Source organism: Cupressus sempervirens, chromosome 1, assembly GCF_028749045.1.
Source record: "Cupressus sempervirens isolate cs-2001-9-10 chromosome 1, ASM2874904v1, whole genome shotgun sequence".
In the NCBI taxonomy this organism is placed as follows: Eukaryota; Viridiplantae; Streptophyta; class Pinopsida; order Cupressales; family Cupressaceae; genus Cupressus; species Cupressus sempervirens.
In genome coordinates, this window is record NC_143118.1 from 391,847,430 (window position 1) to 391,875,260 (window position 27,831).

The 27,831-nt window shown below is 36.0% G+C and overlaps 1 pseudogene; it reads right to left on the reverse strand.

The window, feature by feature from the left end:
* Nucleotides 1-1,022: 1,022 nt before the first annotated feature.
* Nucleotides 1,023-27,177, reverse strand: LOC149577937 (uncharacterized; annotated as a pseudogene).
* Nucleotides 27,178-27,831: the final 654 nt, after the last annotated feature.

The window sequence follows — 27,831 nt, forward strand, 5'->3', positions numbered from 1 at the left end:
AAAGTATTGCTTCTGGCCTAATGTCCTCCATGTTCTCTTTTTCTTGTTAAAGCTCACATCCAAAATGTTCAGTTCTTTCTTAACTTTTTCAGTCTATTAAGCATTTGTCACACATCCCTCACAACCAACAATCTCCGTTTTACCGATAGCAATAGTCTTTTGAGTGCCATCCACCTCCATCCCAATGCCATCCATAAATTGTTTTTCTTTGTCACCTGTAACATCACTTTGAAATTTATGATGTTCAACCAGTGAAGATTGAAAAGCCAACAAACCTAAAAAGATCACGAATTTAGATATTCTGTAAATATTATAATGACACTCACAAGCTTGGACTGAATATTGTTGGCGCTTGTTGTAGCCATTGGCCCCCTTCTATTTTGAACTTAGTTGCCAAGATTTTTGAAGGAACTAATGCAAGAATTTCTCTCAACTATTGGAACTGGAGATGGAAATATACAACAAAATATTGTTCGGGTTGGAAGAGAATAATTTTGCCTAACCACAACTTAACACAAGGTCCTTAGCTACAGTTCTCTGCCTTGATTGCATTGTTGTAACATCTTAGATTGGAAGAGAACAATTTTACTTGATCATTATTTAAAACAAGCCCATTTGCTACAGTTACCTGGCATGAAGGAAATGCATTGCATTGTTGTAAAATCTGAGAATGGAAGAGAACAAAATTTTGTATACTAATCATATTAAAAAGAAACATTCATATAATAATTTCCCTCAATATATTTTGAAAGAATTATATGCTAATTATTATGAATTCTAGTGAGTTCTTACTCATACTCACTCCTTTAAACAGAAGAAAAAAACCTAAAAGAAAGCTTGGAAACGATAACATAGACTAACAAGTTGAAGAATAACAATTTTATTTAATTACAAATATATAATAATAACAAAAATGTGTGATAAGACCGAGTGATAGATTCACAATAAGAAGTTACACTGTTGATCCCACAACTCCTAAGCCCTCTCCGCTATTTCCTCAAATTCCACATTGAAGATTCAGCTGTTTGCTCAGGTTCTATTAACTAACTAGTTCTGTTCAAGACCTGTGTATTTGACATGACTCTCTTGTGAGTTTGAATATTGACTATCGTGCACGTGGCTGCTACTACAAAGAAATGCAATTGAGAGAGGTCGACAGCAATTAGTCATCTTAAATTGTTTTGATGTTCTGCCTTTTCAACTTGCCTGGTCCTTTGACCTGCTTTCAATCGATCGGCAAGTAGTTTCAGATTACTGGCAGACATTCCGTCGATGACTTCCTCTCTGGCGACCTCTCTAATTATCTCCAGCGCTACTCTCAATCTCTCGCTCTCCTTCCCTTCCATCAACACATTCACCTTCTCCGCAATCTCTTCTGCTCCAATTACCCTGTTTCCATCCTCTCTACTCCTCCCCCTGACCCCAAACTTCCATTCCTCCACAACGAGCATGCAATTGACGAACTGGTCCATCCCAATTGGAAACCCCAAAATGGGAACACACGCAGAAACGCTCTTTAAAACAGCGTTTCATCCACAGTGGCTGAAAAACCCCCCAATCGAGGGATGTGAAAGAATCTCCTCCTGATTAGACCACGGCTCAATCAAGCCCCGATCTTTACATTTCTCCATAAAACCAGTAGGCAACATTTCACCGACATGAGACGCCTCTGCATCCGGACGAAGCGCCCACACAAAATAGTACCCGCTCTGCATAAGATCCGCAGCAATTTACCCCACCTGAGCTCTCCCCACATTAACAAAGCTTCCAAACGAAACATAGATGACCGATCGGGCCGGTTTCGAATCCAGGCAATGACTGCACTGTGAAAGGGTCTTGCGATGGGTAAAGGGCATGTTCAACGGCCCCACGCACTGAACAGGGATTTTGTAGCGCAGGGCATCCACTGCCCTGAAATCCAAGGCGTAGAAAGAATTAGCGACAATCCAGTCTGCTTCTCTCGCATTTATAATACACCGCGCAATCTCATTGCTCGCAGGGGAGGGTCGAGGGGGACGCCCGGCCACAAATTCCGTCCATAGTAACGAAGACACGGCGGGAATATCATCTGTGCAGCCTTGCGACCCAACTGCAATGACAAATTATTAACAATCAGATCTGATTTTTCAACGCCAAGCAATTGGGAATAAATTAACCTGTACCCAAGTTTAGATGACGATGATGGAAGAGGAAAGATGTGACAGAGGTCGTCCAGAGGGAAACGGAGAGGAGATGAAGTCGTTTGGCAAGAGGAACCGCCCAACTGAGCGCAATGTCGGTTACTAAGCAGGACGTTGCGACTCCTGTGCAATTGAGGTCTGTAATGAGGTCGGCCACATGGGATTCCATGTTTGCGCGCGAGAGGAGAAAGGCCTCCTTGTTAGCCCACCTTTCTGATTTCCCCACAACGCAGTCTGGAATGATGCCCGCCCGAATGTCCAGGCCAAGTTTTTGAGCATTGAGAAAATATCTTCCTCGGCCTCCGCGATGATTTTGTGCCACGTCTGAGTGAGGACGAATGTAACAGAGACTCCATGAGAGGCTAGCTTTGTGGCGAGGTGCATCATGGAGTTGATGTGGCCTCGCCCTGGATATGGAACAACTACTGCGAGCCCTGCGATTTCTCTCTGCAATAAGAAGAATCCGAGGATACTCAAATGTAATGTATGGCTTTTGTATGGTGTTTTTAATCTGAGAAAGCTGTAACTCGTGAAAGTGTGTGACCTCTTTTCTGTTTGATAACTTTTTTGGGGCAAGAGACTAGGCAATACAGAGTTTATCTTATTTTCTTCGCATTTGAGTACTGTCGAATATCAAGGGCTAAAAGCACGTGGACGAACCTCGTTAGGAACGGTGCACGTTTCTTCTGCTGGGCTGCCAGAAGATGGATGGTTTGAAAATTTCTGGGTGAATCACAGCATGAATATTGAAGGCACGAAGATAAGATAAGATAAATTTATTAATCTTCAACAAAAGACTACAACGTGGGTCTATGGGATTGGAAGCTTATAGTAAGGAAAAAGCAGACAAACGGAGCACCAAACGGTGTTCAAAAAAGAACAAGCACAAAAAAAAAAAAAAAAGCAGGAAATATTACGGAAAAGATTAGGTATCTGTCTTCACAGGGAAAAAGTTCAACAGCGACTGATCTATGTGGCTACCACAAGCCTTTTGATGAAGCTGAGTGCTACGAGAGGAGTGTCACTGGCAAAAAGGTCCTTTGCGGGGTCTCACTGATCTGGAACAACTCGTGTTAAGGAAATTGTATGGTCGCTTCACACTTTGAGTTGGAGTTAAGGGTGAGAAGAAGGTCGTAATAAGCTGTGCTTGGGTCTGACTCTTGGGAAATGAACGCTGTAAAGTATTGTCATGAAGCTGTAAGGACTCACGAAGATAGAGTGCAATGCAATGCTGATTGGTGTACCTAAAAAATTTTGAGACGGATCTGCAATCTCTAAACAGATAGTAAGATCTCCTTCTAATCTCGTAGTATATGAGGCATCTGAAAAGAAAATGAATTTCAGATTCTGCCTCTGCTAAGGTACAAAGTGTACATACCCGATCCTCTCTAGCAATATGGTGATCGACTTGAATTCGGAGTTTGTGCGAGCCCACCCTAAAGGAGCCAAGGGAGATACATAGGGTGTGAGTCCAGTATCTATGTAAGTACTTAGGGCATACAATAATCCCATCTCGGATAACTAAGAAGTGCTCAACGCAGAAAGCCATCCTTGGACATAGTCACCCTGGAGGATCCACCCAGGTCCGTATGATATACTTCTTGTAAATGTCAAGTCTGACATGCCTGTTCAACTCCTGTCGAGAAGGGAGTAGATGAGCAAGGGCATCCAATGAGAACTGGTAGGGAGGAAGATGATCAATGTCGATCCCCATTGAACTCAGTAGGATAGTAGCCTGAGCATACCAATCGCGGGCTCTAGTGGCAAGATTGAAGTCAACAATAGCAACTGAGGCGCAGTAGGCTAAATAAGGGTATTTGTGTTGGCCTTACTCCGAGTCAGCAAAGTCACGAAGACGGTGGAGAAACCAGATCAAGTCAAAAATGGCTGCAAGTCTGAATGGGTGAGCACCGAACTCAGCCAAAATAATATTGTGGGGGGTAGAACCGTGACATTTGATAATCCGACGGAGGAGCATAATCTAGGTACGCTCAATCATGGCCCAATCCGAGTCTAAAAGAGAAGTACCCCAAACCACCGAACCATAGAGCATTGTGGGTCTTACTAAGTAATCCAGGAGGGATAGCTTAGATGATGTATCTTGAAAGTGGTGTTTGAAGCACTGTCTCTCGAGCATGGCAAGGGAACCCAACCCTTTACTAATTTGAGGCTGAATAGCTGATCTCAAGTTGAAACGAGATCCAGAAAACTTAACCCCAAGGTATGTGTAAGATGATGTAATCTCAACTTCTTGACCTTGGAAGTGAAAATGGAGATGTGAAGTCTTTAGATCGTTGAAGGCCATAACCTGAGTCTTCTCAAGGTTCACAACCAGCTGTCTCATATCACAAAAAGATGCAAGTCTATCTAAAAGCCTCTTAAGACCCTCAGGAGAGGAAGCAAGAAGAACCACATCATCAGCAAAGAGAAGGATGGAGATCAATACCTGGTGTAGATGACAACCATCACTTGGAAGCGAGGAGTCACTAAGAAAAGCTTTGAGTTCATCAATGTAGATCTCGAACAAGGTGGGCGAGAGAGGGCAGCCCTGCTTCACCCCAATGGTGCTTTGGATAGGATCAGAGAGGTCCTCTATGGTCTTGAGTCTACCAATCACAGTCTCATATAACCTCATAATAGTCGTCAATAAGATTTCAGAAATACCAATATCTCTCAGTCTCTGAAAAAGGGTTGCTCTGGAGATGGAATCAAAAGCCTTATGAAAATTCACAAAACAATAGTAGACTTTCTTCGAGTGATGTCGAGCCTCCTCGATAATAGCTCGTAGTGTAAAGATATGATTTATGGTCTGGTGGTCTGTCTTGAATCCCGCTTGACACTTAGCCCTGCAATTCCTCCTATCAAGCGCATTGGATAAAATAGTATTCAAAGTTGTAGCATAAAGTTTGGCAAATGTATGCCCAATCATGATGGTCCTATAGTTTCTGGGATTAGAGGTCAGCCCAAACTTATGGATCGAGTGAATAATGTGTCTCGACCAAGAGTCTGGAAGACCAAAACAAACCACTATTAAAGAGCGTAGAGAGATAAGGGCCCAAGATCGTGGTACCGAGTTTGAAGAGCTCAGCCTGAAAACCCTCCTCATCAGTTGCCTTGTTGCATCTCATAAGTCTGATGGCCTCATAAATGCTAGAGGTGGAGAATAAGTGACAATGGGGGAGCGGGTTGGGAAGGGGGGCAAGTTGACCCAAGATGTCATACAACATGGAGATATGGGAAGCAAGGAGGTGAAAGTCGGGGGTGGACTAGGGTTGGCTATGCCTGGGGAACATGATGCGCCAAAACAACTTGAGATACAGAATAAGCGTGTCTCGAAGGGTTTTGCCCTGTGAAGCAATAAATAATCACTTCTTATGGCGAAGAAAGTGTTTGTAAGAGAGCCTTAAATTGGTGAAAGTGGGGGAATGAGTATCATAAGCCAAGTGCAAGGAGCGGTGGAAAGTTTTATAGTCATCATCAAACCACTGATTCATGGGACAAGTATTTCGTCGAGCCGATCTGTGAGTGCTAGAAATGGAGTGATGAGGGATAGAGAGGAGAGCCAACTCCCACATCGTGGTAGCTAGTGAGTGAAACATGGTGGACACCTGATTGTGATCCGTGAAGCTAGCTGGGCAGAGGAATCTTCTCAAATGGAAAATGAAGAGGTCTTGATCACTATCCTCGAAACAAAAATGAGTGTGGGGGCGGAATCGGCTAGGGTGAGTAGAGATGTGTGATAAAGGGTGGGAAGAAACACGGACCGAAAGGCTAAGAAGGGCATGATCAGCTAAGGGAAGACAGGAGATAGTAAAATATTGGATGGAGGGGAGGAAGGAAGCAACAACAAGGATGTAATCCACCACGCTCGCACCCCCACTATGAGGCCAACACGTAAAAAGCTCAGAACTTGGGAAACAAGAGAGGCCATTCAAAATCACCAAGTTGGAGGACTCATAGAGCTGGAGAAGGTGGCGACCATAACAAGTTAGAGGTCCATTGTGATCCTCGGATAAATGCTGAAGCCCCATACTAGTAAGATCCCTCTCAGTAGTACAAATCAAATCAGACCCACGGTCATATTGGGGGGTCTGGAGATCTTTAGTCCGTCCGTGTATTAAAATCTCCTAAGATGATGATGTCATCCATATCCATAGCCCCAAACTTGGAGATGCTCTCGAATAGGTCTGAAAAAGGGTTCCCATCCTCAACACTATGAATGGCGTAAGGTGAGGTAGTCGGCAAGAAGTAACAAACAACAATGAAGATATCTTTCTGACGGTGATTGGTACCTCTAACTCGGATCCACATAAATTTGGCATAAGTGTGAGAAAGAACCAATGTGGTAGTACTGAACAGATCATCTCTAATCAAACAAGCAACTCCATTAGAACCACATACACCACCCGAAGCTCGAACCTCCACTCTACAAACTAAAAGCCACTGATACCCTGTATAGCCTGGAAGGGGCCGAGCAGAACTCTCATGAGTTTCGGTAACAGCTAACAAATCAACATCCCCAACTGCATCATGAAGTAAGCCTGACAAAGACCACAGGGAACCATTGCCATTCCAACAGTTGACAAGCAAAGAGCCAATGGAGGGCTTAGACTTGCCAAACTGTTGGTGCTTAAGACTGTTATTTGGCTTGGATATGTCTCTTATCCCAACCCTTGGGAGGTGAGTCACGAATAACTGCATTTAGATTCCTTATTACTGTCCATTTTCCGTTGCTCCTTGCTTCTACCACAAGACTCCTAGAGTGCTTTAGTTCAGCTACCTGTGATTTTGTGAGGTCCTTATTAAGAAATATCTTTGTGGGAATAAGGAAGAGCTTCTTCTTTGCCCTAAGAGCTTGTAGTCGATTAGCCAGTGAGAGAAACCTAAGAAAAAGGGTGCCATCATGTCCAAACCATGTTTTGTCTAATGTAATATCTGAAATACCCAGTTGCTCGTTGAGAAATGAGTACCCTGTGGGGAGAGGATCAATGGAGGACGAAGGAAGACCTCTAACCCAAAGGTTGAGTTCCCTAAAGCGCCTAACTCGGTCTTCTGCCAACTTCTCTTGGACAATTTTTTCAACCACTGGCAGAGGCATAGTACTGGAGTTTTTGCAAGTAGAGGCCCAAGTTTTAATTTGCTGCTCTGTTTTAGTCAAAAGAGATGATTGTTTTTTAACAAGCTCGGTCTGCTTATCCTTGAGGTTTCCAATGTCTCTGAAGTCTTCAATAATGGAGCTGATATCTTTTGTAATGCCTACCGTTTGTGTGGTAAAAGTTTCAGAAAGGTCTTGGATGCATGAAGAATTAGCTACAACCTGCTAGTTCAAGTCATTTAATGATTGAGATAGGGAGTGAATAGTATCCTGGAGAGTTTGATTCACTGATTCGAACTTTCAGAGCTGCACTAAGAGACCTTGGGAAACGACTGAGAGAGAAAGAGTTGTGACTTTCAGAGCTGCATTATCTTTCTCTAATAATGCCAAGCGGTCAACTATCTGCTGTAATGTTGTTGGATTGGGTGGGGGGTCCATGAAGAAAAGAGTTGTTTATTAGTCCCTGCCTATAAAAGGCAGGGTACTAATGTTTTTGTTTACCCCCCCTCCCTATTTTATTTTTTGAAAAAACAATCATATTCCTAAAGTTTTGGTCTTTATATTTATAAATTCATTTATAACAACATAAATTCTTTTTTTGATTGGTCAGATTCTATTTTTTTGGCCTCAAATCTTATTTTTCGAATTGAAAAATGTGAAAAAAAATCCAAAAAGATAAGGATGTATTTAATGTTTTTCTCAGCCAAAAAAGATGTATTTAATGATTTAATGTTCTTTTCACAACTTACTCCCACTAAGCGGCAAAAATACAAAATTACTCGGATAAATGCGATCTGCAAGTTTGATACATCGGTTTCCAAACCGACACGCATCGAGATCACAAGGCTCACAAACTTTCTCATTGACGTTTTCTGCTTATATTTTATGATTAAAAAGGATTTTAAAGTTTGATTAGGTGAAAAGTAGGCGAAAAATGTACAGTAAATAAAATGAAACGATCTAAACAAAATTTTAGAATCAATTTGATGACGTTAGTACTATTCCAGTCTTCACGATTCATGAACAGAACAAGTGAAATAAAATAAAATTTTCAAGAGTGATGGGCAGCGAATGGTTTGGGGGCACCAAATATGATAACACAAAGCAATGGTTGAAGGGCAGAATAAAATGTTATTTTGTAAGCGGTGAAGTGACTGACAGAAGGCATTCATTCATTAGAATTCAATTTCTTTAAAACTGCAACGCTTCTAGATTCAAGAATACGTGGGTTTTAAAACAATTATTAAAGTAATGATTAATGAAAAGAAATTAATGTAATGACTAATGAAAAGAAATTAATGTAATGACTAATGAAAAGAAATTAATGTGTATAATTTGAGTTGACTTAGAATATTTAAATTATAATTAATAAGATATTTATTAAAATTTAATAATTTTAAAAAAATTATTATTTTATCAATTTTTTAAAAATTAAATGTTATAGTAGATTTTTTTTTTTTCAAATCAAATGTTATAATACTAATAAATTTAATATTTAAATTTGATATTTAACATGTTAATGTTAAATTTATATATTTGGCTTCTAATGACTATTTTATATTTTTACATATAATTAAAAATCTATATGATAATAAATTGTGAGGCTTTTATTTTGATGTCAAAAGTAATCTTTAATTAATAGCTTGACGTGAAATAATTTATATTCTAAAATAAAATTGTAAATATTAAAATTAGAATGTACATATCATGTAATCTTCATTATTTAACTTATAAATGTAATATTTTTGTTCAATTTTTCATGTTTCCTTAGCAAATCATTATCAATTTTATAAACAAATTGATTATAAAATTGTCAATTAAAATTATTTTTTTACAAACAAATTACACGCTAGCAAAGATAACCCTATTATTAACCCAAAAGGCAGGGACTCCAGCTCACAAAGAGCTCTTGTTATTCCTAGAATTAGTAAAGGTATCGTACTGTATAATGGGTACTAGAAATTTATGTATAAATAAGGTTGATTAGAAAAGTTATTTTAAAATTTTTTTTTGTCTTATTTTAATTTTGTACATTTTGATTTAAGTTGAACTATTACAATTTTGGTAATCGTACAAAATATTTGAAGAGTCGAATAATATTAAATTGTCTATTTTAGTGGTAGAATTCATGTGCACTTTTAATTTTCCCTTTATTTTCCACATTTGTCATTGGTAAGAATTGTGTGAAGTTTGGAGAGTTTTAATTATTAAATTATTAAATAATATTAAAATATTGTCCAATCACTTTGTATGGGTAAAGTAAAAATTTAACATTACTTTTATTTTTTTAGAAGTAAATGAAAATTAGTTACTATTTTTTTTAATTCTAAAGTGAAAATATTTTGAATGAGCTTGAGTGTAGTGGTAATGCACACACAAAAATTTGAAGATAACAAATGCAAAAACTACAAAAAAATTACCAATGCTACTACCAAATATCACAATTTGACTTGTTTGGAAAATATGGGCTACTTATCAAAGGCAAAAATAAATGATACCTGACCGAATTTCTAGTCATGTAAAATTTGTGGATGAATCACATCATGATTATTGAGGACACGAAAAAAAGAGTTGTTTATTATTCCTAGAATTAGTAAAGGCATCGTACTGTATAAAGGGCACTAGAAATTTATGTATAATAAGGTTGATTAGAAAAGTTTTTTTTTTTTATTTGTCTTATTTTAATTTTGTACATTTTAATTTAAGTTGAACTATTACAATTTTGGCAATCATACAAAATATTTAAAGAGTCGTATAGTATTAAATTGTCTATTTTAATGGTAGAATTCATCTGTACTTTTAATTTCCCCTTAATTTCCACATTTGTCATTGATAAGAAATGTGTGAAGTTGGAAGAGTTTTAATTATTAAATTATTAAATTATATTAAAATATTGTGCAATCATTTTCCCCTTTGTTTTCCACATTTGTCATTGGTAAGAAATTGGGAGAGTTTTAATTATTAAATTATTAAATAATATTATTGTCCAATCACTTTGTATGGGTAAAGTAAAAAGTTAATATTACTTCTATTTTTCATAGAAGTAAATGAAAATTAGTTATTATTATTTTAATTCTAAAATGAAAACATTTCGAATGAGCTTGCAAACACATGGTTCATTGATTGTAGCAAAGGTGGTATTGTAAAACTTAGGCAACATTGGTAATGCACACACAAAAATTTGAAGACAAAAAATGCAAAAACTACAAAAAAATTACATAGTTGAATCCATTGCTACTAGAAAATACCACAATTTGACTTGTTCGAAAAATATGGGCCACTTATCAAAGACAAAAACAAATGAATTCAAGATTGATTTTTTAGTTGGAATAGGTATGTCGATTATAGTTCATTAAAGTGTCTATTGAAACAAGTGACCAGATTGATTCTTATATTTTCCATAATATGTGTTATTTTTATATTTTGTTGATTTAATTTAGTAAATTTTGCAAAAAAATTCAATGATGGGATGAGACAACTTGATTTAAGTCAAAATACTTTTTTTTGACCCCAACCACAAAACTTAAATGTAAAATACTCATAGAGACTCTTTGCTTCCAATTTAACATTTAGATTGCAACAAGGGAAGTAAATGCATTAAAAATTAAAAATGAATTATTCAATTATTAAAGAATATATAATACAAATTACAAATAACAAATACAATCCTACATCACTCTTCTCCCCTGCATTCACACTATCATGGGTAATACACATCGCTTTGTCTGATTATTCGAGTACTCAAAAGATAAAATCCCTTTTACTATGTTACTTTCTTTGTCCAGTTGTTTTCCTAAGAAAACTTTCATTCTACATCTTGTGCTAGTTTCCACCATTAACAGTCTATTCTTTTGGTCTTCCAATCTTGAATAATTTCATGATACTTCCCTCCTATTTATTGTCCCCTTTGAAAATGTATTTTGTGTGTCATCTAGATTTTTCCACAAGACCTTTTAGAGTTCTCTTTACTTTCTCTCCTTTACAAGGTTTATTTGTTATATGTTTTGATTGCTATCACCATTTTTTCCCTTAGTTTGCATGCTTTTCAAGTGGACTAAGTTTTCTATAATATAGGTCTCTATATAAATTGCATTATCCATATTCCCTTTCTCTAGTGTTACTATGTTAGGGATTTTTAAAATTCCTTATAGTTTCCATATTTTGATAACTTTTCTTATTTGTGATATTGTTATCAATATTCAACTATGTAGTTTTGAGTCAAACTCATTGATCTATTTTTCATGAATAGTGGTTCACATGAACCTATCTCTCATGAGAATCAATAGAACATTTAGTGCTCATTGTGTATAGGTGATGCTCATAGAGGTGAAGCACCAAGACTTCCCAAGAAGTCACCCATCCTAAGGCTACTCCAATTTGAGCATGTTTAACAACAAAGTTTCTTCCATGGTTAAAGTCACTTTTCTTAGAGCCCCATTTGTAAAACCTTAAGCAAGTGTTATATCATTGATTAGATTAAGCTCATTAATTGATAGACGAAGATATTTTCAAGAACAAGTCAAATCATAATATTTCTATCAGAACCTAACCATGTAAGATTCAACTTTCCTATTTGTTTTCTCCTCCTTTTATTTCTGTAGCATCTAGTTGTTGGGTGCATTTGTGTATTGCAATTGAGACAATTTTTTATTTCTATATAGCATTTGGTTGTTGGGTGCATTTGCGTATTGCAGTTGAGACAATAAAATATAGGCTCCTCAATTTCCACTGTCTATCTGTGTATTCTTGCAACCGATTTGAGTTTTATTTTGAGTTATTTTTATATCTTATATTTAGTCTATTTATGCAAAGAGTTCCCGTCTAGAAAGTCATGATGTCTCTTACAAAAAGACTGAGATGTTTGGAAGGTGGTGGATTTTGATATAGCATTTGAAAAGAATACAAAAACATCAATATAGAAGGCACCAACATTATGGTTTTGCACTTGTACACATAGATAAAACAGGTATCTAAAACTAGTGTAGAATTATCATCATAGAAGATAGAATTTAAGCCTATTTCATTAGAAAAATATCCATATTTCTAAATTTAGAAAATTATTGTAGAATTCATGCAAGTGTATTAAAGGAAGCTTTGAAGAAGAATTATTAATGATAAGTAATTGAAGAATTGTTGAGAAGGGAATTCAACCTAAGGAGTGAATTAATATTAGTTGTAGAAATTGAGTTCTATGACAATTTTATTAAAAACAATTTTTTAGAATAAAAAACCAAGATTTTTGAATAGTTAATATGACTATTGTTGAAATAGATAGTCATGAAACTAGAATATTTAAATAATTTATTAATTAAAAAGACTGTCTAATAATAATGTTCAAGCATTGGAAATCTCCATCACTATTGTTAGTTGTGTCCTTGACTTCTCCTTAGTGCTGGCATACCTCAAAATTGTAGCATGCACATGGCTTGCATGCTATGCATTGATCAAAACATCATGCCATCTATCATAATCTTCTATGCTGGACAGATGTGGATCTAATTTTCTTGTTAGACAAGACTTTACGTGTTGGAGACTTTGAAGCCAAATGCTACAAATATTCTTTATAGATTTCCCTTGCTTTGTGTTCAATCTGAATTTTTTATTACAACTTCACATTTGGTCGTAATCATGGCTCATATATAACTTCAATGATTCCTTCATTTTTGGAATTCCCTATAGTTTTGGGGATATGCTTTAATTAAATTTATGGTAGAAGTTATCCTTCATTTTTGCCACTATGAGTAACAATTTTGTTTGCACATGCGTCGATTCAAGCACTCACCTATAGATTCACAATGTGCTTTGACTAGAATGTAGAACAATTCCTATACTAATTCTTCTTCTTCTATTTTGGCTTCCTTTCGTATAGGCTCCTCCAAATGACAAGCGGTGTAGCAATTACTTCTAACCAAAATATGGCTTTAGTTGTTTCGGTGTCTATTCTACTGTTGTGGATCCTCTTCTAAGAATTTCTCTCACGACAGGTACTCCTCCTTTATGATTGAATGAAAATTAACTTGTAAAGAAGGAAGAACTAATGTACTATTGGCAAAGGTGTCTTGAAGGGAAAAGAGAGCATCCCAGAAATACATCTGAGATCAATAGGCACATTTTGTATCCAATAGTTCCTTGTACAACTTCTAATAAGAAAATACAAGTGCATACTACTATGTCATAAAAGCGGAAATAGATAGTTGATTTCCCACAATTAAAACTTTAAAGGAAAGTGATTGCAATTTACCGATCTAAATAAATTTTAGCAACATTACGACATATAGATTATTATTCTACAATCATAGAACTAGAAGAATGAGAGAAAATAGAGAATACAAATATACGTGGGGAAAACCTTTCTAGGTGAAAACCCCACCCTCCAAACCATCAAGCTATTGTATTATTCAGCAACAAGTTACAATACATTTCTAGCCTTCACACGGAGATTTACATCTTGCTCCATTCTAGAGAAAATCTGGCAGCATAACCCTATGCAAATAACTTCTCATCTCTCTCTCTCTATTCTCTACAAGAATGCTTTGTACTTATAGAGTTTTCATACAAGCAAAAAAAGTTTCTAAAGCGTCTACATTCAAATTATTTTAGAAACGTCCTTATGTACAACCCTTGCATAAAAACAAAGCATAAGAGAGTAAATCACCAAAAAACATAAGCTTTCTATTTTTCTACTCCAAGTCTTTGCTTGTGGAAGAATTCAACTTCATTTAGCAACTTTCCAAGAAAGCACAAATAAAGCAATAAATCATGGTAAGGCTGAGTCACCTTATCCCAACAATCTCCCACTTGACGAAGACCTTACAAGATTCAAACTGATGAAACTATATCATCATAGCCATCCATTAAACAACATAAATCATAACATATGCTCTCGTGGTCCAACTAGACACCTGTCCAAATAACACAAGCATAAGATCCATGTGATAACAAAGGCTATACAACTTGCCACCACTCCACTGTGCTCATGAGCTACACAGAAGTATCAAAAATATCAAATTCTTAGCCCAACAAAATTGTGAAGTCATCCTCTAGAAAACAAGATAAAACATTAGCCAGAACAACAACCAAACTAATTGGTCCAATCCAACTGATAAACCCACAAGATTGAAAATAATATCCATATTAAATGCTAACTCATCCAATCACCCATACCTCAAAGGTATCCAACACCAGAAAACTCATGCCAACAACATAACCAACCCATAAACTGCAACCTCAAGCTCTATGTGTAAACTAGTTGATGAAGGCCAAATACATACAAGAACTTCCACTGCATGGGTAATGTCGAATCTAAATAAAAAAAAATGGCATATTGAGTCTACTGATAACAACACAAAGAAAGTGTAACCATGTAGTACCAAGGACCATCCACAAAGATATGCAAATCCTATAGCAAAAACACTACAAGAAACATCTCTCTTGTCCAGTCTCCATAATTTCCCATGTTCTCCACATCCAACAAAGAAAAGAGATAAAGGAGCCACCATGTTATCACCAAAAAATAGTGAAGTACAAGTGATAACAAATGACCACAAAAGAGTGACCACATAGCTCCAAAAAATCTCAAAAAATAATGTTATGTGAACCCAAACATCCAAGAAGATAACCAAGGCCAAAGAGAGAAACTGCAAATCATAATCATGTAGCATGTCCTTCTACAAACACTTCTAAATGTCAATTGTGCCAAGTATGATCTCCTTCACAACCCCAAGAGAAAAACCACAACAACATCCAAAACCATTCAACCTCAAGAGATCAAACATAACATGATATCATAAATCTACATGGATGTTAGCCTCTCAAAGAAGATCAAATAACTCCATTCCCTATTTCAAGAAATCAGCCCACTACCATCTCCTATTGTCATCATAAATGAAAGTACACTTCAAGGAGATAATCATGTTATCCATGATCTCTCATAATGAATCCTCTAGAACCATCTAACTGCAGCTCAAGATCCACAAATATGAAAGAAAAGATAAAGCACCTGAAAGTGACATTGAGCAATAGCTTTCAAGTGATAAACTGCTAAGTAGACCAAGAGTGGCGAATGAGAATGCTCCTCCAAGATATGCAAGTCACCCTGTGATTTATCCAAGAACAATATCCTCATACGTCTCTACTAAACTCACATCCAAAAAAGGTGTAGGCTCCTCAGAATTTCTATTGAAATCTCATCAAGAGTATACATCTCAACAACATGTCTCTCATCTCAAGAGAACTCTAGCCTCACCTCAGTCTCCAAGTATCCACAAGAACCTGTAATCAATCACTCCATGCAAAACTCCGCTCCAACATAGCACTATCATGAAGTATCAAGCAAATGATTGAAGTACTCAATACCAAGAAACTAAACCAAGATCAATGTCAAAGCTTCAACCATGGAATTAGGAACATAAACATGACATCATGATCTAACTCATCTCCTCCAAAGAGATAACATCTTCATGTGATCATATCAAATAACTGTATCATGTCACAACTCTAAACTAGTAATAAAGAGAGAACCATGACATAAAAGCCACCATGATAACATATCAAATAAAAGCATAAACAACATCTCTACCAAGGACCCCTTGAATCCTAAAGATGTCAACATCTCCAATCACATGAAGATACCATCTCCAACTAGTGAACCAACAAATGTGAAAGACCCTTCTACAACAGTAGGATCTAAGGCATCCTCCAACATCTACAACACTAAAGAAGATCATCCATCACCATATGATGGGAAAATACAACCACTGCTAAAGCTCCCACTGAAACATGATACCAAGCTTTTCAAGCATATGACACACCATCCTCCAAATCTGAAAATCATCCAAGTCCACACATCACACTAGGTGAAACCAAGATCTCTACACTAAGGAAATTCAACATGCTTTAGGACTCCATAACTGACCATCCAAGTACTCAAATATCATCCATCCTCTCATCTCAAAGCAACCACACAAATGCACAAGTGATCACAAACAAGGCCAGCTAACAAGTCTGCACCAAAACTAAATCAAATCTGGTGGATATAGACAATCCACATCCAAGTTATCCCGCTTCAATTAAATGGGTGGCCTACCCACCTGACTGCATAACTTGTAGATTCAATCATTGGAACATGCAAACCCACTATCACATTAGTGACATATGCAAATGAGATCAAAGAGAATAATCATGTAGACAACATGACTCAAACACCAGATCAAGCACAAATCTGATTTTCCAATTATGTCCACATCAAGAACCAGAGTCCAGGAATCCAACAAAGCATTACCACAGAAATGTTGAGTGACTGATCACGTAACAACATCTCCATGCAGAGAAAGAAAAAAACCTCCTCTCACCATGTACAAAGAATGCATGTATGTAGAACTACAACTATCTCATCTAGTACCACTCCAAAGGAACAAGAGTCTAGAAGATAGCTCTTTAGTAGATCCACAAAAAACTACAAGTTTTTATTTCAAGATGCAAAACCTATCAAAACATTGTGTTTACGAACACCCATGCACATCCACACCCACTTCTCATCTGGAAGACTCAAAGTTTGAATAAAATACCAAACAACTGAACCCAGAATAATGGATTATCATAGATGAAAATCACCATAGATTTTTATTTATTTAAGGAAAATCTATAAACCCCTCAGATCCAACAAAAAAGAATCCAAGCCATGCATGTATAAACATCTAGGAGGAGAACATAATATTGGAACTCCAGGCCCACTTGTAGACCAATCCCACAACCACTACTAGTACATGCATCTAAGAGAGATAGGCTATCCAGAAGCTTCCAGATCATCCAATGATCAACTCCATAGCCTCAATGCATTCCGGGTAACAAAAGAGACACCTTCAAATACCCATGCATCAAGAGTTATTATGCTGTCAACCAAGAGCTCCAGATCAATGTCATTTCAACATGACCAACTCTATTTTCTCTGTCTTCACCATCCTTCAAGAAATGTCAACTGTCTCCTAAAAGAATAAATCAACTGCAAGACTTCCACTCATCAAAGGATTAATTATCAGTCAATTTCTTCAAAACAACTTCTTCAAGCTCTGCAAGCTAAGAAATCTTAACAAAATAAATACCTAGAATTAGAAACTTTGTGAATCCTCACGTGCAAGCAACATGCAACTCACAAAAATGGGCTCTGATACCAATTGAAGGGAAAAGAGAGCACCCCAGAAATACATCTAAGATCAGTAGGCACATTTTTTTTCCAATAGTTCCTTATACAACTTCTAATAAGAAAATATAAGTGAATACTACTATATCATAAAAGCGAAAATAGACAATTTTTTTTCCACAATTAAAACCTTAAAGGAAAGTGATTGTAATTTACTGATCTAAATAAATTTTAGTAGCATTACGACATGCAGATTATTATTCTACAATCATAGAACTAGAAGAATGAGAAAGAATAGAGAACACAAATATACATGGGGAAAACCTTTCTAGGTGAAAACCCCACCCTCAAAACCATCAAGCTAATGTATTATTCAACAAGTTACAATACATTTCCAGCCTTCACATGGAGATTTACATCTTGCTCCATTCTAGAGAAAATCCAACAGCATAACCCTATGCAAATAACTTCTCATCTCTCTCTCTCTATTCTCTACAATGCTTTGTACTTATAGAGTTTTCATACAAGAGCAAACAGTTTCTAAAGTGTCTACATTCAATGCATCTACAAATTATTTTAGAAACTTCTTTATGCACAACCCTTGCATAAAAACAAAGCATAAGAGAATAAATCACCAAAAAAAAGAAGCTTTCTGTTTTTCTACTCCAAGTCTTTTCTTGTGGAAGAATTTAGCTTCATTTAGCAACTTTCCAAGAAAGCACAAATAAAGCAATAAATCGTGGTAAGGCTAAGTCAGCTTATCCCAACATGTCCTCCATGGTGAAAATGGTATTTTCACAAATCCAATGGCATGGCGTCTGTGTGGCTTCATTTCTTTGCAGTACAGAGATGTTGAGACAAGTGTATATATGTTGTTTATTAACCTATCTGTGTGTACTCCATTGTAATCTCATACATCCTCTTCAATTGGCAGTGTGTTCACCTTATAACACACCATGAGTTCATTGGATTTTTCAGAAATTGTCCAAGCTGCCTTTGCTCTAAGGTTTGGTTGCAGGTGGCCAACTGAATGCCACCTATTGTTGGGAGCTATGCACGTGGCCTACTTTTCATGTAGCACCTATCACCTATTCAAACACGTAGTCTAGTGATGCAACTTAAAAAAACCCAAGTAGTCATAAGTTTTGAGTAACTCATAGTATATAATTTTCCAATGTTTACCATATTTATTGCCTTTTCAAGTACTTAGTTAAGGAGTATATATTTCTTTAGAAAATAATAGTAAAAATAAAATAATTTTATTGATTCTAAAATCACATTAATAAGAGTGAATTGAATATTGAATTAGAAAACCAATTTGCTTCCTAGAAAAAACTAAAAGGTTTGGGTTATAGTCTCTTCACTTTGGTATTTTAAATATTGTAATATCTAGATTTGAACTAAAAATACATACACACTCATTTGGATGGATCAACACCACTTTTAATAAATGTCCTTCCTATGATGTTTCAACATGTCTTAGTATATTCTAAAAATGATAAAAGTTTTATTTTATTCTTCTTCTAGCAAACATCTGGGGATATCAGTTTTCCTTCTAGTCATCAATTTTCTCAGGATATTATCTAGTGATACTTTGAGATTCACCCTCAATTTCTAGCTCCTTTATCCCTAATTTCTTACATAACAAATTTAAACCAATTATCAAAGCCCTTGCTTCTGCCATGTTATTAGCATGGTTTTGTTGATAGGTTTTTCTAATTTAGCTTGAATTATGCCATCCATGAATGCATTATGCAACCAATACCTACTCCACGAGGATTTCCCCCTTGAGTCTCCATCAAAGTTTAGCTTAAACAAAATCTATATTTTGGATTACACCATTTACAAGAAGTTGTGTTCGCTTTACTTTGTGTTCCTATAGCCAATACCTACTCCACAAGGATTGCCCCCTTGAGACTCCATCGAAGTTTAGCTTAAACAATCCATATTTGGAATTACACAATTTACAAGAAGTTGTGTATGCTTTACTTTGTGTTCCTCCTTTCTCATATTGGGGTGGGATGATTAAACCAAACCATATTTTCCTTATGTTTCCATCCCATATAGTGATGCAGGAGCATCTTGGGGTAATTGGCTATCCTTCATGATTAAGGGATTTTGGTGGAGTTGAGTGGACTTATTTGGGTCTTGGGTAATTAATTTTGATGAATTTAATAAGTATTGTAAGCCTTTAAAGGTATTTGGTATTTAATTTTTGTTGGAGGTTGACTTGTGGCTCTTCAAGTATTTAATGCAAGGGATATTTAATTTGTAGCTTACTGGGCCAACCTGTGGCTTAGTTGGGTATAAGTAGGGGTTATTGTGAAGTCTTTAGTCATGATTCATTCATTCGAAGGAGGAATAAGTTTGAAGAGTAGTTGAAAAGTGAGTTTTTCCCGAGTCTGTGGACAAAGCATCGAATGTGAGGCAGTTTACAACAGGATTGTGATTATTCATCCATCTTGGAGAAAAGGAGGTGGTAGAGGAGAAAAGTTTGAGAAAGGCTAGCAACTAAGGCCTGGGAAACAAGGAGATTACTTGGTGGGCTTGCAAGTACCAGTTGGATCTTCCTTGGAGGTTTCTACCAGAGTGTGGATTTGGACTAGCTAGGGTTTGGATGAGATCTTGAGGGATCTTATAGAACCTATTAATTGCTTTGTATTTGGTTGTAATTAGGAAGGCCTTACAGCCCGTCACATTGCATGTAATCAGTTATATTTTATGAATAAAGAGTTGTGATTTGGTATCAGATTTTGCATTGTTGTTTATCTTCCATTGTGTGTCTATTTTTTGGGGGCTAGGACATGTCCTTTGGGGATTCTCCTACCTTGCACTGCATCATATAGATAAACTACCTTCTAAATGATTAGTATTATTGAGCCTATTATATGTGGTTTTCACTATACTAGCTTCTATTTTGTTAATCAAAGAAGAAGAGGTCATTTTCTTATCTTGGAATATCCTTCAATTTCTTTCTTTCCACAATTTCCAAGCCATTATTGAAGTAGATATGATCCATATGCCTTTGCATAGATTGTTTGAGAAAAAGGTCATGCTTTGAGAAAATTGACCAATTTTTAAGGATGAGTTGACACCCAATACAATTTATCACTAATCTTGTTCTAACAAAATTTGGCATAAGGGTAATTGAAAACAATATGATCAACCGTTTCTTTCTCTTGTTCACACAATGTGCATCTTGAGGGCCTGACCTATACAAGTTTTTAAAACCATTCTACTATTAATATTCATTTTTTAAGTGTTGCCTATAAGAACATACCTTCTTTAAGAGAGCAAGTCTTATTCCAACATAAATTGAGAGGGATGTCGATGTTATGGAGAGATTGTAAATCAATAATTTTGTTGTATCCAATCTTCACTTTTTATTTTCCATCATTGGATTGTCCCCGTACCAAATTATCCTATATGTTTTTAAGGGGCAAGTGTCTAGTTTGTAGGATTTCAATAAGGGATGTTTTATCCTCATTAGATAGAGGAATGCCACCCATTTATCTCCATTACCATCCTAGAGAAGGGTTGAAATCATTTTTAGAGATATAATTACCTAGATTAATATTCAAGCCTAGTCAATTATTGTTCCATATCCAATCCAAGTGTCATGCCAAAAAGGGGAATTGTCTCCATTACCTATATCCCAAGTTAATTAATTAAAAATGATTTCTTTACGGTCAATCATAAAGTTCCAAATACATGATCATTTGATTAAATATTTCATTCTAAAAATATTGATATGATCTACTTCTTTAAGGTATTTGTTTAGTAAAATTGAGGCCCATTTTCTCTCAAGGTTTTGAAAAAGGTTTCAAATTATCTTTGCCCTAAAGCCTTGTTTTTCTAATGTTATTTTTTAAATTCCCATTCCTCCAATTAGGAAAAGTTAGAATATAGTATCCCATTTAATAATTGCAAATTTTTTGTTATTAAAAGTGCCATGTCAAAAGAAATTTCAAAGTTTTCTATCCATGGTTTTCTTAACATTGTAAAAAATAGGTACTATCGCCTGCATTTGATAACTGTCTCCCTTTCCAACTCTAATTTTTTATGCATCTTAGAAGTAATAGGTGACCATATTTGAGTATTTCATTGTCCTTTGTCTAGATGTATACCTAAATCTTTTAATGGGAAGTTTCTTGTCTTGAATTTGATAAATCTACACATGCCTTGTTCTACTCATGGTTTAGTATTGAGAAAGAACATTTTTTATTTGTTTGCATTCACTTTTTGGCCCAAGGCCTCCATATACAAGTTTAGCATGTATTTAAATTGTTTAACCTCTTCTATGGCGCTTGTGCCTAGAGGGATAATATCATCTCTAAAATGTTGACGAGTTACTCAGTTATTGTAATGCTTGATATTTTTCCTTCATGGTGGATTTTGTTAATAGTTCTACCAAAGGATTCCATTATGACAAAAAGAAATGGAGTATTGGGTCTCCTTGTCTAATACATGTCTTGATATATATTAAAGAAACCTTCTAGATTACCCTTGAGAATAATAGAGATTTTGGGGGAGGAAATCTAATTGAATATATGTTTATCCATCTCTTTGAAATCCAAAGGCCTCTTTTGATGTAGGAGCATCCAGGGTAACATTGCTATCCTGCATATTTTCATGTTTCTCTATTGCTATCAAGTTCATAGTGTTGACCGAGTTGCAATGCCAAGCATTGCTGAGTTCCTAGTATGTGTTGAGTTCCTAGTGGTTCCAAGTTCCTATTGGTGCCGAGTTCTAGTATGTGCTAAGCATTCTCGAGTGACAATATTTGTCTTGGTCCTTCTTTGATCGATTTGTTTGTGTCTAGTTCTAGTTTGGGCCAACTTTGCGCATATTTAATTTTGGTATTTGTATTGAATAATTGTTGCTAGGTGACTTGTGGTTGTCCATGCATTTAATGTAGAATTTAATTTTGTGATAGGTTGACCTGTGGCTGCACAAGTATTCAAGAAGGTTTATGATTGAGTTTTAGGGAGTCAATAGGAGTTAGGGGATGGAACAAATATTTTTTTTCTAGAAGAGTTAGAATGCGAAGATCATCATTGAAGATCAAAATTTGAATTGTATTGTTGGTCATAACCTGGAAGGCCTCACAGTCAGGCATATATGTTGATAATTTAATGAATCAATAAGTATTTTTCTCTTCTATCCCCTTTGGTGGTTATTCACCGTGTTGTGTTTTTGTTGTGTTTACTCTTGCAGGTGGATTTGGGAGCTAGCTGTGACTTTGGCCCTAGTTTCTATTAGCCTCCCTAGGTCAAGTGGTATCAGAGCTTGTGGTTTGTCCTTGTGGAAATTGGATCGTGTAGAACCATAAGTTGATTTGGTTATAGGGTAGTAAATCTAAGTATTTGACCTATAATTTGTAGAGGGTTACGATCTTGCAGGAACCTGATTATAAAAATGGTTTGAGGTAGAGGAAATACTGACAATGCCATATTGGATACATTGAGACAAATTGCAGCCAGATTAGATTTTGTGGATACAACCCAGAGGAGAGGAGCACATCTTGATGATGTGAGTGATAATGAAGCAATAACACCAAACTCTGACCCAGAACCTAAAGAAGATCAAGATGAGGAAAGATTGTTGAAAGTATTGTCTAGGGCACATTCAAAGCTTGCTGTAGAAGTTTATCCTTATGATGGAAAATTGGACACCGATGCTATGTTGGATTTGATCTCTGATATGGAGAAGTTCTTTGAGTTTGAAAACACTCCTGATAATAGGAGGGTGAAAATTGTAGTCACTAGGTTGAAAGGTCATGCCTCACTTTGGTGGAAGCATTTGCAAACTGGTTTTTAAATTTCTTTTGCCACCTTTGTTTGACTATTTGAGTACTCAAAAGATAAAATCCATTTACTAGTGTTACTTTCATTGTTTAGTTGTCTTGATAAGAAAATTTTCATTCTACATCTTGTGCCAACTCCCACCATTAATAGTCTATTCTTTTGGCCTTCCAATCCTAAATAATTTCATGATACTTCCCTCCTATTTATTGTTCCTTGAAAATGTATTTTGTGTGTCCTATAGATTTTCCCACAAGACCATTATGAGTTCTCTTTACTTTCTCTTCTTTACAAGGTTTCTTTATTCATTATATGCTTTGATTGATATCACCATTTTTTCCCTCATTCTGCATGCTTTTCAAGTGGACTAAGTTTTCTATAATATAGTTCCCTACATAGATTGCATTATCCATATTCCCTTTTTCTAGTGTTACTACATTAGGGATTTTTTGAATTCCTCATAGTTTCCATATTTTGATAACTTTTCCTATTTGTGATATTGTTATTAGGATTCAACTATGTAGTTTTGAGTCAAAATGATTGATACATGTTTCATGAATAGTGGTTCACATGAACCTATCTCTCATGAGAATGAATAGAGCATTTAGTGCTCATTGCATCTAGGTGATGCTCACAGAGGTGAAGCACCAAGACTTCCCAAGAAGTCACCCATCCTAAGACTACTCCAATTTGAGCATGTTTAACAACAAAGTTTCTTCCATGGTTAAAATCACTTTTCTTAGAACCCCATTTGTAAAACTTTAAGCAAGTGTTGTACCTTATGAACCATTTATTAGATTAAGCTCATTAATTGATAGAAGGAGATATTTTCCAAAACAAGTCAAATTATAATATTTCTATTAGAACCTAACAGTGTAAGATTTAACTTTCCTATTTGTTTTCTCCTCCTCTTTATTAGTCCTGCTTGACATAGGCAAATATTATAGTTTTCAACATATTGTTTTTAATTAGTTTACTCTTTGAAATTCATGCACAAGTGTTTTATTCTATAGTTGTTAGAAATTATTCTATTAAACTAAGATTTCCCACATTTTTCCTTGTAGTATTATCAATTTTCACTTCTAAAAAATATGTTAATCTTGACAAAGGCATTTAGACTTTAGATATATGTTTGCATGTGAGACATGTTTTAATGCAACTAATGTGGAACGAACATGTGAGGAGAAGGTGTAGACAAAGAAACAATATTAAAAAAACTTGGTTCTATTTCTTAATCACTTCAGCAACAACAAAGTATCCACTATCAATGAGACTGGGGATTATATTTGGCAGTGAGTTCTTCTGCAAACTTTTTTGTTTTTTATAATTTGACTATTAAACCCTAAACTTGGGTGTTTTAATAGAATTTCACCCCTTCTAAATTATTTTTATTCTTTTTACTAATCTTGGTATCAAATCCTAAACTTCGATTTTGTACACACTTTTGTGACATTTACTCTCCTTCCATATATACATTCTTCTATCTCACTCTCTCTCTCTCTCTTACTTGGGAGATAGAAACTAGTAAATATCTTAAATCACCATTTTCTTTAGTTGTGTTGTGTAAAGCTACCACGAATTAGAATGCAAGGCAACACTGTAGTGCAATTATCTTAGATGAGTATTGTAATCACTGCATCCATATCACTTCCTAATTGTGTGATTGTAAGTATCAAACCCACAACTAGATATGTTAAGTTTATTTTTGAAGAGAATCATACTTGTAATATCTTTGTCTATTATCGCCAAAAATGTTTGTCTTGAGAAGTCTAAGATATATTTAATATCGCTTATCGACAATATCATTTTGTTCTTTGCATCGGTGATAAAACAAATTAATTTAATTTCCTATTTTTCTGTTAGAGTATTCAACTGCTAAAAGATATTTCTTGCTTACAGAAATATAAATCTAGGAGCCTTCTTAGGTGACTAATTTGTTCATGTATTGTGGTTGCTCATTCCTTTCATTCAACACATGGGTATATAGAGTATCATGTTCTCCATGAAATTGGTAAGTGTCGGCCAGTAAGCAGGACGGTGGGGATCCAGAGCGATGGAGGTCTGAAATGAGGTGGGCAACATGGGATTCCATGTTTGAGAGCGAGAGGACGAAGGCCGTCATGTTTGTCGACCTCTCTGATTCCCCTACAACACAGTCTGGAATGATGCCTGCCCGAATGTCCAGACCAAGTTTTTGGGTGTGGGAGAAAAAATGGTCGTCGGCCTGTGTGATGATTTTGTGCCATGTTTGAGTGAGGACGAACATAAGAGAGACTCCGCGAGAAGCTAGTTTTGTGGTGAATTGTATCATAGGATTGATGTCGCCTCGCGCTGGATATGGGACAACTACTGCATGCACTACCATTTTCCTTTGCGATAAGGAGAAACGGGACGTTTCTATGCTATTTTCAATCTCAGAAAGCTGTAAATCATTAGAGTACGAAATCTTTCCCGGTGCAGTAATGTTTTTTTGTGTCAAAAGACAAAACCGGAGTTCACTTTGTTTTCTTGGCATGTGACTTCTGCGTATATCAGACGTTGAAAGCACGTGGAATGACCTAGTTTCTTTTGTATGTTATTTTTTAAAGTAGGGGAGGGCCTGGGCTGTTGGAGGTATATGGTTTAAAAGGGCCGCGGCTATATCTCTACAAATTGTACTATTGACTAAATTTCAAAAGAACGAAAAACAAAATGATTTATTTTGAAATTTTGAGCATTTGATCTTCATATCTATGTATTTTGTGATTGAAAATAACAATTTTTTTGGGAGAATTTCACTGTGTTCTTGTGAATTTCAAAAAAATCATGTTTGACTTTGTTTTGTCTTTGGTAAGCCATTGAGGAAACCAACAAAAGACAATTTTATTAATTAAAAAGAAATTATGGCAGTTATATTATTTTTCTTGTGGAAAGATGATGCATGTAGACTTCTAGTTGTACATCATCGTCATCAATATATTATATGTTATAATTGTATTATTTTTATGAGGAAAATTACATTTTCAAAAATATATTTATTGAATGTCACTCTATTGTGAAATCACAAACCTTTCCATTATTAAATATGTGTACATTTGCATATATGGGATGGTATGCAAATTAAAAATGTAGTCACTTTCAATGTTAAAATATGTATTTATTATCTTTTTGTCTAAATTTTATTTTAATTTATACCATGAGAATGTAATTTAGTTTCCAAATATAGCTTCTTGTTCATGAGAATGCAAGTTTGTTCCCAAATCAATAGCTCCATCCCTTAACCATGATAGTTGGATTAACTAAATTGTACGAAAAGTCAAGTCTAGCTTCTTTAGTTGTCATGCTAAGTTTGTCCATATTTTAACCGTCCATAGTAAGGAAGACACGCCGGGAATATCATCTGTGCAGCCTTGTGACCCAACTGCAATGACAAATTATTAACAATCAGATCTGATTTTTTAATGCCAAGCAATTAGGAATAAATTAACTGGTAATGATTCTTGAGTTTTCATCTGTACCCAAGTTTAGATGACGATGATGGTAGAGGAAAGATGTGACTAAGGTCGTCCAGAGGGAAAAAGAGAGGAGATGAAGTCATTTGGCAAGAGGAACTGCCCAACTGAGCGCAATGTCGGCTACTAAGTAGGACGCTGTGACTCTTGAGCGATTGAGGTATGAAATGAGGTCAGCCACATGGGATTCCATGTTTGCGAGCAAGAGGAGAAAGACCTCCTTGTTAGCCCACCTTTCTGATTCCCCCACAACGCAGTCTAGAATGATGGCCGCCCAAATGTCCAGGCCATGTTTTTGAGCATTTGAGAAAATATCATTGTGGGCCTCATGTGTGATGATTTTGTGCCAGGCCTGAGTGAGAACGAATGTAACAGAGATTCCAAGAGAGGCGAGCTTTGTGGCGAGGTGCATCATGGGGTTGATGTGGCCTCGCCCTGGATACAGAACAACTACTGCGTGCCCTGCCATTTCTCTCTGCAATAAGAAGAATCCGAGGATCCTCAAATGTAATGTATGGCTTTTGTATGGTGTTCTTAATCTGAGAAAGCTGTAACTCGTGAAAGTGTGTGACTTCTTTTCCTGTTCAATAACTTTTTTCGGGCAAGAGACTAATACAGAGTTTATCTTATTTTCTTCGCATTTGAGTTTTGTCGAATATCAAGGGCTAAAAGCACGTGGATGAACCTTGTTAGGAACGGTACGCGTTTCTTCTGAATCATGTAATTTTTTAAAAAATTAGGGTCCGTTTGGTGAGCGGAATAGGAATACGTATTCTGGAATAGAACATATTCCTGTTCTCCGTTTGGTTCAGCCAATATTTGATGGGAATTCATGGACCCAAAAATTTATGTTTTCTAAAATTTAAAAAAATGGAATAGGAATACGTATACCAATAACACCTATTTGGGTGGAATTGCAAAACCCCATTTTTGGTCCAAAATTGGAATAAGTATTCCTATTTTACTTCGTATTCCAATCTCGTTTTGGTGCATCCAAACAAAGAATTTAAAATTTTTGGAATACATATTCCTATTCCGCTCACCAAACGGGCCCTTAGGGAAGGGCCGAATTGCCAAAGGTGGATGGTTTGAAAATTTGTGGATGAATCATAGCATGATTATT